Here is a 15,205-nt window from a genome sequence, read left to right as displayed (position 1 = left end):
ACAAAGGATAAACAGGCTGAGAAAGAAATTAGGGAAACAACACCCTTCACAAAAGTCACAATTAATATAAAATCCCTTTGTGTGACTCTAAGGAAGTGAAATATCTGTATGATAATAACTTCACATTTCTAAAGAAAGAAATCAAAGATCTCAGAAAATGGAAAGATCTCCCATGCTCAACGATTGGCAGGATCAATATAGTAAAAATGGCTATTTTGCCAAAAGCAATCTACAGATTCAATGCAATCCCCATCAAAATTCCAACTCAATTCTTCAACGAATTAGAAAGGGTAATTTGCAAATTCATCTGGAATAAAAGAAAAAAAACTGGAATGGAATTGAAGACCCAGATCTAGGGTTCTTTGATTTTTGAAAAGGGAGCTAAAACCATCCAGTGGTAAAAAAGACAGCATTTTCAACAAATGGTGTTGACACAACTGCCAGTTATCATGTAGAATGTGAATTGATCCATTCTTATTTCCTTGTATAAGGAAAAGTCTACGTGGATCAAGGAACTCCACATAAAACCAGAGACACTGAAACTTACAGAGGAGAAAGTTGGGAAAAGCCTCGAAGATATGGGTACAGGGGAAAATTTCCTGAACAGAATAGCAATGGATTGTGCTGTAAGATCCAGAATTAACAAGTGGGACCTCATAAAATTGCAAAGCTTCTGTATTGCAAAAGACACTGTCAATAAGACAAAAAGGCCATCAATAGATTGGTAAAGGATCTTTACCAATCCTAAACCACGGGAATAATATCCAATATGTATATATATATATAACTCAAGAAGAAGGACTCCAGATAATCATATAAACTCATTAAAAAATGGGGTACAGAGCTAAACAAACAAAGAATTCTCAACTGAGGAATACCAAATGGCTGAGAAGCACCTGAAAAAATGTTCAACATCGTTAATCATCAGGGAAATGCAAATAAAAACAACCCCGAGATTCCACCTCACACCAGTCAGAATGGCTAACATCAAAAATTCAGTTGACAGCAGATGCTGGTGAGGATTTGGAGAAAAAAGGGACACTCCTCCATTATTGGTAGGATCTCAAGCTGGTACATCCACTCTGGAAATCAGTCTGGCGGTTCCTCAGAAAATTGGACATAGTACTACTGGAGGATCCAGCAATACCTCTCTTGGGCATATACCCAGAAGAAGTTCCAACATGTAATAAGAACACATGCTCCACTATGTTCATAGCAGCCTTATTTATAATAGCCAGAAGCTGGAAAGAACCCAGATGTCCCTCAACAGAGGAATGGATACAGAAAATGTGGTACATTTACACAATAGAGTACTACTCAGCTATTAAAAACAATGAATTTATGAAATTCTTGGGCAAATTGCTAAATCTGGAAGATATCATCTTTAGTGTGGTAACCCAATCACAAAAGAAGTCACTTGATATGCGCTCACTGAAAAGTAGATATTAGCCCAGAAACTTACAATACCCAAGATACATTTTGCCAAACACAGAAAATCAAGAAGAAGGAAGACCAAAGTGTGGATATTCATTCCTCCTTAGAATGGGAACAAAATACCCATGGAAGGAGTTAAAGAGACAACGTTTGGCTCTCAAGCCTAGTGCAATGGTGGTGGCCGGTGCGGAGCAGCAACAGTTCTACCTGCTCCTGAGAAACCTGCTCAGCCCCGACAATGTGGTCCAGAAACAGGGGGAGGAAACCTATGAGAATGTCCCTGGCCCGTCCAAGATCACATTCCTCTTACAAGCCATCAGAAACACAACTGCTGCTGAGGAGACTGGACAAATGGCCACTGTTCTCCTAAGTCATCTTTTTTTCCTCTGCATTTGATGAAGTCTATCCAGCTCTTCCATCAGATGTCCAGACTTCCATCAAGAGTGAATTGCTAATGATCATTCAGATGGAAACACAATCCAGCATGAGAAAAAAAATCATGATATTGCTGCAGAATTGGCCAGGAATTTAATAGATGAGGACAGCAACAACCAGTGGCCTGAAGGTTTGAAGTTCCTCTTTGATTCAGTCAGCTCACAAAACAGGGGAATCCGGGAAACTGCCCTTCACATATTTTGATCAGGACACTGTCTGCCAGAGCTACTGCTGCCTTCATACTTGCCAATGAGCATAATGGTGCTCTGTTCATTCACTTCGCAGACTTGCTGCCTGGATTCTTACAGGCTGTCAATGACTCATGTTACCAGAATGATGATTCTGTCCTAAAATTCCTTGTTGAGATTGCTGATACTGTTCCAAAGTATTTGCACCCTCACTTAGAAGCAACTCTGCAGTTAAGTCTAAAGTTGTGTGGAGACGCTAACCTCAATAATATGCAATGCCAGCTTGTCCTTGAAGTGATTGTGACACTGTCAGAGACTGCAGCTGCTATGTTAAGAAAGCACACCAATATCATCGCACAGACTATTCCTCAGATGTTGGCAATGATGGTTGACCTAGAAGAAGATGAGGACTGGGCAAATGCTGATGAGCTAGAAGATGATGATTTCAATAGCAATGCAGTTGTTAGTGAAAGTGCATTAGACGAAATGGCCTGTGGACTTGGTGGAAAACTCGTTCTGCCCATGATCAAGGAACACATTATGTAAATGCCTCAAAACCCTGATTGGAAATACAGGCATGCAGGATTAATGGCCCTATCTGCCATTGACAAAGGATGCCACCAGCAGATGGAAGGAACTCTAAGTGAGATTGTAAATTTTGTCTTGCTTTTCCTCCAGGATCCTCATCCGAGAGTCCGGTATGCAGCCTGCAATGTCAGATGGCTACAGATTTTGCACCTGGTTTTCAAAAGAAATTTCATGAGAAGGTGATTGCAGCTTTGCTTCAGACCATGGAAGACCAAGGCAACCAGCGGGTGCAGGCCCATGCAGTAGCTGCCCTTATTAACTTCACTGAAGATTGTCCCAAGTCACTGCTTAGTCTGTACTTGGATAACTTGGTGAAGTACCTGCACTCCATCATGGTGCTCAAGATCCAGGAGATGATTCAGAAAGGCACCAAGTTAGTTTTGCAACAAGTTGTGACAGCCATTGCATCAGTTGCAGATACTGCAGAGGAAAAGTTTGTCCCCTACTATGACTTGTTTATGCCATCACTGAAGCACATTGTCGAGAACACAGTCCAGGAGCTGAAGCTGCTGCAACGGAAGACCATCGAGTGCACCAGCCTCATCGGTCTGGTAGTCGGGAAGGAGAAATTCATGCAGGATGCTTCAGATGTGATGCAGCTATTGTTGAAGACACAGACAGACTTCAATGATATGGAATATGACGACCCTCAGATTTCTTACATGATCTCAGCATGAGCTAGGATGTGCAAAATCCTTGGGAAAGAATTCCAGCAGTACCTTCCCGTGGTTATGGGGCCCCTGATGAAGACTGCTTCAATTAAGCCTGAAGTGGCCCTTCTAGATACCTAGGACATGGGGAATATGAGTGATGATGACGGTTGGGAATTTGTGAACCTCAGAGATCAGCAAAGTTTTGGTATTAAAACTGTAGGACTGGAAGAAAAGTCAATGGCTTGCCAGATGTTGGTTTGCTATGCTAAGGAATTAAAGGGAGGTTTTTGTGGAATACACTGAACAAGTTGTCAAACTGATGGTCCCACTGCTGAAATTTTATTTCCATGATGGGGTCTGAGTGGCAGCAGCAGAGTCCATGCCTCTTCTCCTCGAGTGTACGAGAGTCTGGGGTCCCGAGTACCTTACGCAGATGTGGCACTTCATGTGTGACGCTCTCATCAAGGCCATCAGCACAGAGCCCGACTTAGACGTCCTCTCAGAGATCATGCACTCCTTCACAAAGTACATTGAAGTAATGGGAGACAGGTGCCTCAACAATGAACACTTTGAGAAGCTTGGAGGTATCCTGAAGGTGAAGCTTGAAGAACATTTCAAAAATCAAGAGTTGCGGCACGTTAAAAGACAAGATGAAGACTATGACGAACAGGTTGAAGAGTCACTATAAGATGAGGATGATAATGATGTTTATGTACTGACTAAAGTATCAGATATTTTACACTCAATATTCAGTAGCTACAAAGAAAAGGTGTTGCTGTGGTTTGAACAGCTGCTCCCATTAATTGTCAACCTGATTTGTCTGCAAAGACCATGGCCAGACAGACAATGGGGGATTGTGCATCTTCGATGGTATCATAGAACACTGTAGTCCAGCTTCATTTAAGTATGCAGAATATTTCTTAAGGCCAATGCTCCAGGAGGTGTGTGACAACAGCCCAGAAGTCAGGCAAGCTGTGGTGTATGGCCTAGGCGTCATGGCACAGTTTGCTTGCGATAACTACCGCCCTTTCTGTACCGAAGCACTCCCGCTGCTTGTAAGAGTTATTCAGGCTGCAGAGTCTAAGACCAAAGAAAATGTCAATGCCATCGAGAACTGCATCTCAGCAGTGGGAAAGATCATGAAGTTTAAGCCCGACTGTGTGAATGTGGAGGAGGTCTTACCACACTGGATGTCCTGGCTCCCCCTACACGAAGATAAAGAAGCTGTCCAGACCTTCAGTTACCTGTGCAACCTGATTGAAAGTAATCACCCAATTGTTCTTGCCCAAACAATACCAATCTACCGAAAATATTCAGTATAATTGCAGAAGGAGAAATGCATGAGGCCATTAAACATGAAGACCCCTGTGCCAAACACATGGCCAATGTAGTTCGCCAAGTACAGACTTCTGGAGGATTGTGGACTGAATGCATAGCTCGACTCAGTCTGGAGCAGCAGGAAGCCATCAAGAAGCTCCTGAACTCTGCCTGAAGGGCCTTACTACCACCTACCAGAAGACTTACTCCAAATAAATGTTTACCCTTTTGTTTAGGTTTCTTTGTTTTGTTTTTTAGCAAGAGAGAGCAGTAGTGTTGTGTATAGGTCGTTCTTCTGGAGCTGTGCACAGGAAAAGCAACCCTGTGTGCAGGGTGGACTGCTGTAGATCTCATCAGACCCACAGAGGAGGTCCCTGTAAGCCTGATGGTAGCACAGCAGAGTATTTTTCTATTGCTGTGTCTGATCCACATGAAGGAAAAGAGGAAAAGATTCCTTTTTTCTCTTAGACCTGCAGAAATGTAAGGAAAGCAGCTTTCAGCTCAGTTCATCCACACAGATGTATGTTACACAGACTGGGGAACAACCTAGTGTTTATTCTGTAAATGGAGTGAGAGTCTGGGGGTAGAAAGAAGCCTTTACCAGCCAACCAGCTGCAAACAACTGCTGACAAGCCAGAAGCACAGGGCTGTCACTTGATGTCGCTCTGGTTCTTTGCAAGAAGGCTTATGTAGTGACTCGGTGTGGAGGCTGTCCCTCTCCCTCCTAGCCCTTGAATGTGAAGTGTTGTTGGCATGTCTGGCAGTAGTCTCATTCACTCCTCAATAAACAGAATTGAAATACAAAAAAAAAAAGACAACTTTTGGAGCTGAGACGGAAGAAAGGATCATCCAGAGACTACCCCAACTTGGGATCCATACCATAATCAGCCACCAAACCCAGACACTATTGCATATGCCAGCAAGATTTTGCTGACATGACCCAGATATAGCTGTCTCTTGTGAGGCTATGCCAGTGCCTGGCAAATAGAGAAGTGGATGCTGACAGTCAACTATTGAATGGAACACAGGGCCACAATGGAGGTGCTAGAGAAAGTACCCAAGGAGCTGAAGGGATCTGCAACCCTATAGGTGGAACAGCAATATGAACTAACCAGTATCCCTAGAGCTCATATCTCTAGCTGCATATGTAGCAGAAGGTGGCCTAGTCAGCCATCATTGAGAAGAGAGGCCCCTAGGTCTTGCAAACTTTATATGCCCTAGTACAGGGCCAAGAAGTGGGAGTGGGTGAGTAGAGGAGCAGGGTGGGAAGAGGGTATAGGGAACTTTTGGGATAGCCTTTGAAATATAAATAAATAAAATATCTAGCCCTGGTGACATGATATAAAGGATAATAAGTTTCTTTTTTCTATATTTAATTTATTCATTTTTATTAGATATTTTCTTTATATATATTTCAAATGCTATCCCAAAAATTCCCTATACCCTCCCTCCTCCCTGCTCTCCTACCCACCCACACCCGCTTCTTGGCCCTGGCATTCCCCTGTACTGAGGCATATAAAGTTTGCAAGACCAAGGGACCTTTCTTCCCAGTGATGGCTAACTAGGCCATCTTCTGCTACAAATGCAGCTAGAGACACGAGCTCTGGGGGCACTGGCTAGTTCATATTGTTGTTCCAACTATACACTTTCCCTCCACAGGTGAGACTTGTCGGATATGACCACACAACACAGCCTGGCTTCAAATTCATCATTTTCCTGCCTCAACTTCCACTACAAGTGTCAAAATAAAAATGCTTTTTCAGATACATATTTTGAATATTTTGTGCCACACTTTTCTTTGGGAAATTGACTTCACTACATATTTACTTGGTGAGGTAAAGCTTTTTTTTTCCTGTACACATAAGTGTTTCATATTCATTTTTAAATTCACATTTTCAATTATTTCTTCCAAATTCACTCAATTTTTTTTCTTCTATATATGTGTGGAACAATGCCTTGCTGAATACTCAATTCAATAAAGCTTTTGAAATTTCACACTAAATTTTGTAATAAAAATCTCGCCCTTCCAGCCCACTGCAGCACCAGGGTCCATGGCCCGGGGAGTCTCCGGACACCCACAAGGACCCACACAGGATCCGCCACGGGATCCTAAGACCTCTTAGTGAGTGGAACACAACTTCTGCCAGGAGACAGGTTCAAACACCAGATATCTGGGCACCTTCCCTGCAAGAGGAGAGCTTGCCTGCAGAGAGTACTCTGACCACTGAAACTAAGGATAGATCTAGTCTCCCAGGTCTGCTGATAGAGGCTCACAAAATCACCTGAGGAACAAGCTCTAACCAGAGACAACTATAACAACAAGCTCCAGAGAATACCAGATGGCGAAAGGAAACGTAAGAATCCTACTAACAGAAATCAAGACCACTCACCATCATCAGAACGCAGCACTCCCACCCCACCTAGTTCTGGGCACCCCAACACAACCGAAAAGCTAGACCCGGATTTAAAAGCATATCTCATGATGATGGTAAAGGACATCAAAAAGGACTTTAATAACTCACTTAAAGAAATACAGGAGAACACTGCTAAAGAGTTACAAGTCCTTAAAGAAAAACAGGAAAACACAACCAAACAGGTAGAAGTCCTTATAGAAAAACAGGAAAACACATCCAAACAGGTGATGGAAATTAACAAAACCACACTAGACCTAAAAAGGGAAGTAGACACAATAAAGAAAACCCAAAGTGAGGCAACGCTGGAGATAGAAACCCTAGGAAAGAAATCTGGAACCATAGATGTGAGCATAAGCAACAGAATACAAGAGATGGAAGAGAGAATCTCAGGTGCAGAAGATTCCATAGAGAACATCGGCACAACAATCAAAGATAATACAAAACACAAAAAGATCCTAACTCAAAACATCCAGGAAATCCAGGACACAATGAGAAGACCAAACCTACGGATAATACGAGTTGATGAGAATGAAGATTTTCAACTTAAAGGGCCTGCAAATATCTTCAACAAATTTTTAGAAGAAAACTTCCCAAACCTAAAGAATGACATGCCCATGAACATACAAGAAGCCTACAGAACTCCAAATAGACTGGACCAGAAAAGAAATTCCTCCCAACACATAATAATCAGAACAACAAATGCACTAAACAAACAGAGAATACTAACAGCAGTAAGGGAGAAAGGTCAAGTAACATATAAAGGAAGGCCTATCAGAATTACACCAGACTTTTCACCAGAGACTATGAAAGCCAAAGGAGCTTGGACAGATGTTATACAGACACTAAGAGAACACAAATGCCAACCCAGGCTACTATACCTGGCCAAACTCTCAATTACCATAGATGGAGAAACCAAAGTATTCCACTACAAAACCAAATTCACACATTATCTTTCCACGAATCCAGCCCTTCAAAGGATAATAACAGAAAAAAATCAATACAAGGACGGAAATCACGCCCTAGAAAAAGCAAGAAAGTAATCCCTCAACAAACCTAAAAGAAGACAGCCACAAAATGCCAACTCTAACATCAAAATAAAAGGAAGCAACAATGACTTTTCCTTAATATCTCTTAATATCAATGGACTCAATTCCCCAATAAAAAGACATAGACTAACAGACTGGCTACACAAAGAGGACCCAACATTCTGCTGTTTACAGGAAACCCATCTCAGGGAAAAAGATAGACACTAACTCAGAGTGAAAGGCTGGAAAACAATTTTCCAAGCAAATGGTTTGAAGAAACAAGCTGGAGTAGCCATTCTAGTAAATAAAATAATAATAAAATAAAATAATAAAATCGACTTCCAACCCAAAGTTATCAAAAAAGACAAGGAGGGACACTTCATACTCATCAAAGGTAAAATCCTCCAAAAGGAACTCTCAATTCTGAATAATTATGCTCCAAATTCAAGGGCTGCCACATTCATTAAAGACACTTTAGTAAAGCTCAAAGCACACATTGTACCTCACACAATAATAGTGGGAGACTTCAACATACCACTTTCATCAATGGACAGATCGTGGAAACAGAAACTAAACAGGGACACAGTGAAACTAACAGAAGTTATGAATCAAATGGATCTGACAGATATCTACAAAACATTTTATCCTAAAACAAAAGGATATACCTTCTTCTCAGCACCTCACGGGACCTTCTAAAAATTGACCATATAATTGGTCACAAAACAGGCCTCAACAGATACAAAAATATTGAAATTGTCCCATGTATCCTATCAGACCACCATGGCCTAAGGCTGATCTTCAATAACAACATAAATAAGGGAAAGCCAACATTCACGTGGAAACTGAACAACACTCTTCTCAATGAAGAACTTTTTAGAGTTTAATAAAAATGAAGCCACAACATACCCAAACCTATGGGACACAATGAAAGCATTTCTAAGAGGGAAACTCATAGCTCTGAGTGCCTCCAAGAAGAAACTGGAGAAAGCACACACTAACAGCTTGAAAACACATCTAAAAGCTCTAGAAAAGAAGGAAGAAAATTCACCCAAGAGGAGTAGATGGCAGGAAATAATCAAATTCAGGGACAAATCAATCAAGTGGAAACAAGAAGAACTATTCAAAGAATTAACCAAACGAGCAGTTGGTTCTTTGAGAAAATCAACAAGATAGATAAACCCTTAGCTAGACTCACTAGAAGGCACAGGGACAACATCCTAATTAACAAAATCAGAAATGAAAAGGGAGACATAACAACAGATCCTGAAGAAATCCAAAACACCATCAGATCCTTCTACAAAAGGCTATACTCAACAAAACTGGAAAACCTGGACGAAATGGACAAATTTCTGGACAGATACCAGGTACCAAAGTTGAATCAGGATCAAGTTGACCATCTAAACAGTCCCATATCACCTAAAGAAATAGAAGCAGTTATTAATAGTCTCCCAACCAAAAAAAGCCCAGGACCAGATGGGTTTAGTGCAGAGTTCTCTCAGACCTTCAAAGATTTAATTCCAGTTCTGCACAAACTATTTCACAAAATAGAAGTAGAAGGTACTCTACCCAACTCATTTTATGAAGCAACTATTACTCTGATACCTAAACCACAGAAAGACCCAACAAAGATAGAGAACTTCAGACCAATTTCGCTTATGAATATCGATGCAAAAATCCTCAATAAAATTCTCGCTAACCGAATCCAAAAACTCAACAAAACTAGAAAACCTGGACAAAAAGGACAAATTTCTAGACAGATACCAGGTACCAAACTTAAATCAGAATCAAGTTAATGATCTAAACAGTCCCATATCCCCTAAAGAAATAGAAGCAGCAGTCATTAATAGTCTCCCAGCCAAAAAAAAAAAAAAAAAAAAGCCCAGGACCAGATGGGTTTAGTGCAGAGTTCTACCAGACCTTCAAAGAAGATCTACTTCCAGTTCTGCAAAAACTATTCCACAAAATAGAAGTAGAGGGAACTCTACCCAACTCATTCTATGAAGCCACAATTACTCTGATACCTAAACCACAGAAAGATCCAACAAAGATAGAGAACTTCAGACCAAGTTCCCTTATAAATATAGATGCAAAAATACTCAATAAAATTCTCGCTAACCAAATCCAAGAACACATTAAAGCAATCATCCATCCTGACCAAGTAGGTTTTATTCCAGGGATGCAGGGATGGTTTAATATACGAAAATCCATCAATGTAATCCATTATATAAAGAAACTCAAAGACAAAAACCACATGATCATCTTGTTAGATGCGGAAAAAGCATTCAACAAATCCAACAACCATTCATGATAAAAGTCTTGAAAAGATCAGGAATTCAAGGCCCATACCTAAACATGATAAAAGCAATCTACAGCAAACCAGTAGCCAACATCAAAGTAAATGGTGAGAAGCTGGAAGCAATCCCACTAAAATCAGGGACTAGACAAGGCTGCCCACTTTCTCCCTACCTATTCAGCATAGTACTTGAAGTCCTAGCGAGAGCAATTCAACAACAAAAGGAGGTCAAGGGGATACAAATTAGAAAAGATGAAGTCAAAATATCACTTTTTGCAGATGATATGATAGTATATATAGTGACCCTAAAATTTCCACCAGAGAACTCCTAAACCTGAAAAACAGCTTTGGTAAAGTAGCTGGATATAAAATTAACTCAGACAAGTCAATGGCCTTTTTGTACACAAAGGATAAACAGGCTAAGAAAGAAATTAGGGAAACAACACCCTTCTCAATAGTCACAAATGACATAAAATATCTTGGCGTGATTCTAACTAAGGAAGTGAAAGATCTGTATGATAAAATATTCAAGTCTCTGAAGAAAGAAATTAAAGAAGATCTCAGAAGATGGAAAGATCTCCCATGCTCATGGATTGGCAGGATCAACATTGTAAAAATGGCTATCTTGCCAAAAGCAATCTACAGATTCAATGCAATCCCCATCAAAATTCCAACTCAATTCTTCAACGAATTAGAAAGAGCAATCTGCAAATTCATCTGGAATAACAAAAAACCTAGGATAGCAAAAACTCTTCTCAAGGATAAAAGAACCTCTGGTGGAATCACCATGCCTGACCTAAAGCTTTGCTACAGAGCAATTGTGATAAAAACTGCATGGTACTGGTATAGTGACAGACAAGTAGACCAATAGAATCTGGTTGAAGACCCAGAAATGAACCCACACACCTATGGTCACTTGATCTTTGACAAGGGAGCTAAAACCATCCAGAGAAAGAAAGACAGCATTTTCAACAAATGGTGCTGGCACAACTGGCAGTTATCATGTAGAAAAATGCGAATTGATCCATTAATCCAATTAATCCATGGCTTGTGCTGTAAGATTGAGAATCGATAAATGGGACCTCATAAAATTGCAAAGCTTCTACAAAGCAAAAGACACCGTCAATAAGACAAAAAGACCACCAACAGATTGGGAAAGGATCTTTACCTATCCCAAATCAGATAGGGGACTAATATCTAATATATATATAAAGAACTCAAGAAGGTGGCTCCAGAAAATCAAATAACCCCATTAAAAAATGGGGCTCAGAGCTGAACAAAGAATTCTCACCTAAGGAATACCAAATGGCAGAGAAGCAGCTGAAAAAATGTTCAACATCCTCAATCATCAGGGAAATGCAAATCAAAACAACCCTGAGATTCGACCTCACACCAGTCAGAATGGCTAAGATCAAAAACTCAGGTGACAGTAGGTGCTGGCGAGGATGTGGAGAAAGAGGAACACTCCTCCATTGTTGGTGGGATTGCAAGCTTGTACAACCACTCTGGAAATCAGTCTGGTGGTTCCTCAGAAAATTGTACATAGTACTACCGGGGGAACCAGCAATACAACTCCTGGGCATTTATCCAGAAGATGTCCCAACCTGTAAGAAGGACACATGCTCCACTATGTTCATAGCAGCCTTATTTATAATAGAAAGAAGCTGGAAAGAACCCACATGCCCCTCAACAGAGGAATGGATACCGAAAATGTGGTACATTTACACAATGGAGTACTACTCAGCTATTAAAAAGAATGAGTTTATGAAATTCCTAAGCAAATGGATGGACCTGGAGGGCATCATCCTGAGTGAGGTAACCCAATCACAAAGGAACTCACACAATATGTACTCACTGATAAGTGGATATTAGCCCAGAAACTTAGGATACCCAAGATATAAGATACAATTTGCAAAACACATGAAACTCAAGAAGAACGAAGACCAACGTGTGGACACTTGCCCCTTCTTAGAAATGGGAACAAAACACCCATGGAAGGAGTTACAGAGACAAAGTTTGGGGCTGTGACGAAAGGATGGACCATCTAGTGATTGTCATATCTAGGGATCCATCCCATAATCAGCTTCCAAACGCTGACACCATTGCATACACTAGCAAGATTTTGCTGAAAGAACCCAGATATAGCTCTCTCTTGTGAGACTATGCTGGGGCCTAGCAAACACAGAAGTGGATGCTCACAGTCAGCTATTGAATGGGTCACACGGCTCCCCATGGAGGAGCTAGAGAAAGTACCCAAGGAGCTAAAGGGAACTGCAACCCTATAGGTGGAACAACAATATGAACTAACCAGTACCCCGGAGCTCTTGTCTCTATCTGCATATGTATCAAAAGATGTCCTAGTCAGCCATCACCAGAAAGAGAGGCCCTTTGGACTTGTAAACTTTATATGCCCCAGTACAGGGGAACGCCAGCGCCAAAAAGGGGGAGTGGGTGGGTACGTGGTTGGGGTGGTGGGTATGGGGGACTTTTGGGATAGCATTGGAAAAGTAAACGAGGAAAATACCTAATTAAAAAAAAAAAAAGAAAATCACACTCCTTTGAGATTTCTAATAAGAAAAAAATAAACCATCAAAATTTTATCATTCTGATCTTCTCAGGTTCCCAATGAAAATGGATCCAAAATAAGCAGTTTTCTTTTGGAATGGGATGAGGTATGCTTATTTATTATAAATAAGTGATTTTTTTTTCAAATAATATAATCTGAGTAATGTTTCCTTTCTTCCAACTCCATATCCCTACACCTCAACCCACCACTATTCAAATTCTCCCTTTCTTTTTATCTTCAGAAAACATGGAAGAAAATCATAATACAAAAGATATGATTACAAACAAAAAACCTGAATAGGACAAAACAAACTAATGAAAGAGAAAAGAGCCAAAGAAAAAGCACAGGGAACACAGTAGACACAGAGACACACTTTCATACACACCAAAGGCTCATAAAGACACAAACCCAGAACACATGATATGTAAGCAAAAGACCTATAGGGATATTAATAATGACAGGCAACACAAATTGTGTCAGACAAATACACAAACACACATACACACAAAAAATCTTCAGAATTACAATTGAGTTCATTCTGTGTTGGCTAACCACTGCTGGGCAGAGGGTCCGCCCTCTACTGTAGTTTATATACCCAATGAGACGCCATTGTTGGAAATTAACTTTTTGCACACAGTTAACACTTTGGGTTAGCATCCAGTTACCTTAGTCAGTACTGGGATCCCATCTAGCTTAGACCAGGTACAAAGGAATTTTTTTAATGAAACACCTGATTGGGAACGGTTAATGCTATAGTGAACATGTGTTAAGTGTGTTATTTTAAAATATGTTAATATTTTGTGTGCATTATCTAGGGTAAAGGTGAAGACTTCAAAAGTTGTTACAGTGGACGCCTGAAACAGCACAAGCTCTTAAACTGAACCCTTCAACAAAGTATTTCTTCAGATTAGCTGCCAAAAATGACTTTGGCTGCAGGTACACTGAATTATTTGCACCACTGGAAAATCAATACTGCCACCAATCCTGAAATTAATGCTTTCATTTCAACTTATTCTTTTAGTAATTTCAGTGAAACAGCAGTCTTCTATACATCAGGAAAGGCGCCTACAGCACCACTTCCACCTAAGTTGAAAGAAGCAGGAATCTATAGTTTGTCTCTAGAGTGGTGTGCCCCAACAAACCCAAACCCAAATGACACTCTTACTTATGTGCTAGAGATGGAGGAAAAAAACTTTGTAAGTCTTCTTTTTTCTCTTTTTTTCTACCATAAGCTTAACCTCATATTTCAACAACTTTTTATATTTATTTCTCACTTGGAAAAAAATCCCATCCTTGAGTACCAGTGTGCAGAACGTAAGCAATGCAGAGCCATTGTTGGGCAGGTCTGCATAGGCCTCCTTATTCCAAAACTAGCTGAATGCAAGAGCTCCACGCTCGACCCAGTATCTATACATAGAAGCCTGTTAGCATCTTCAACTCCAAGCCTGTTCTAGGTGACTCTCTGTGGCCACACATAATTTTAAGTTCCTTCAAAGGAATTCTCAAGCTGTGTCTTCTCTTCATCTAGTTTCCTCATGTGGGTTAGCAACTACTTCATTCATTACTGACCTTCCAAATCTGTGTCAAAGAGATAGTCAATTAAAAAAGCATCTATAAGTTACTGTGTCCATGTTACCAAAATTTAAATTCATCAGATATCATTAAGATAAGTTCTGGATTGTAACTAATAGGTACTTACTTTCACATGTGCTGTCTTATTACATCTTGAAAAAAATGACCTTTTGAGAAGAGAATTTATCTCCAAATTTTATTGAAAATAGATTTCTCTCTCATGGAATACAACATATCTGAAACAGTTTCTCCTCCTCCACTATCCCACTCCTCCAACCTGCCCTCCCCCTGATACACATATCCCTTTGCATCAGAAAAGGGCAGGCCTCCCAGGTAAATCACCTGAACATGGGATATCAAATTGCAATAAGACTAGGCACAAACACTCCTATCAACCCTAGAGGAGGAACCCAACAAGAGGAAAAGGATCGCAAAAGCAGGCAAAAAGCCAGAGACAATGCCCAGTCCCACTGTTAGGAGTCTCACAGAACACCAAGCTTACTAACATCATAACGTAGATGCCAAGGACCTGATGCAGACCACTTTGGGGTTCAAACCGATTCAGGTAGATAGAAAGTTGAAGGAACACAATGAATCTAGGCTTTCTCCTAAATCTTTGTCCTCCAATTTCAGGGAATAGGTTTTAAAACTACATATGATGGAGAAGACCTCACCTACACCATAAGAAATCTTCAGAGAAATACTACATACAAGTTTCGG

General features: G+C 40.5%; 2 pseudogenes; both read left to right on the top strand.

Moving 5' to 3' along the window:
• Gm14857 (predicted gene 14857) lies at nt 1,589-4,987 on the top strand (annotated as a pseudogene).
• On the top strand, nt 13,727-15,205 carry Gm14852 (predicted gene 14852; annotated as a pseudogene).

This window comes from Mus musculus, chromosome X (assembly GCF_000001635.26).
Source record: "Mus musculus strain C57BL/6J chromosome X, GRCm38.p6 C57BL/6J".
Taxonomy (NCBI): Eukaryota; Metazoa; Chordata; class Mammalia; order Rodentia; family Muridae; genus Mus; species Mus musculus.
This window is presented reverse-complemented; position numbering and strand designations above follow the sequence as displayed.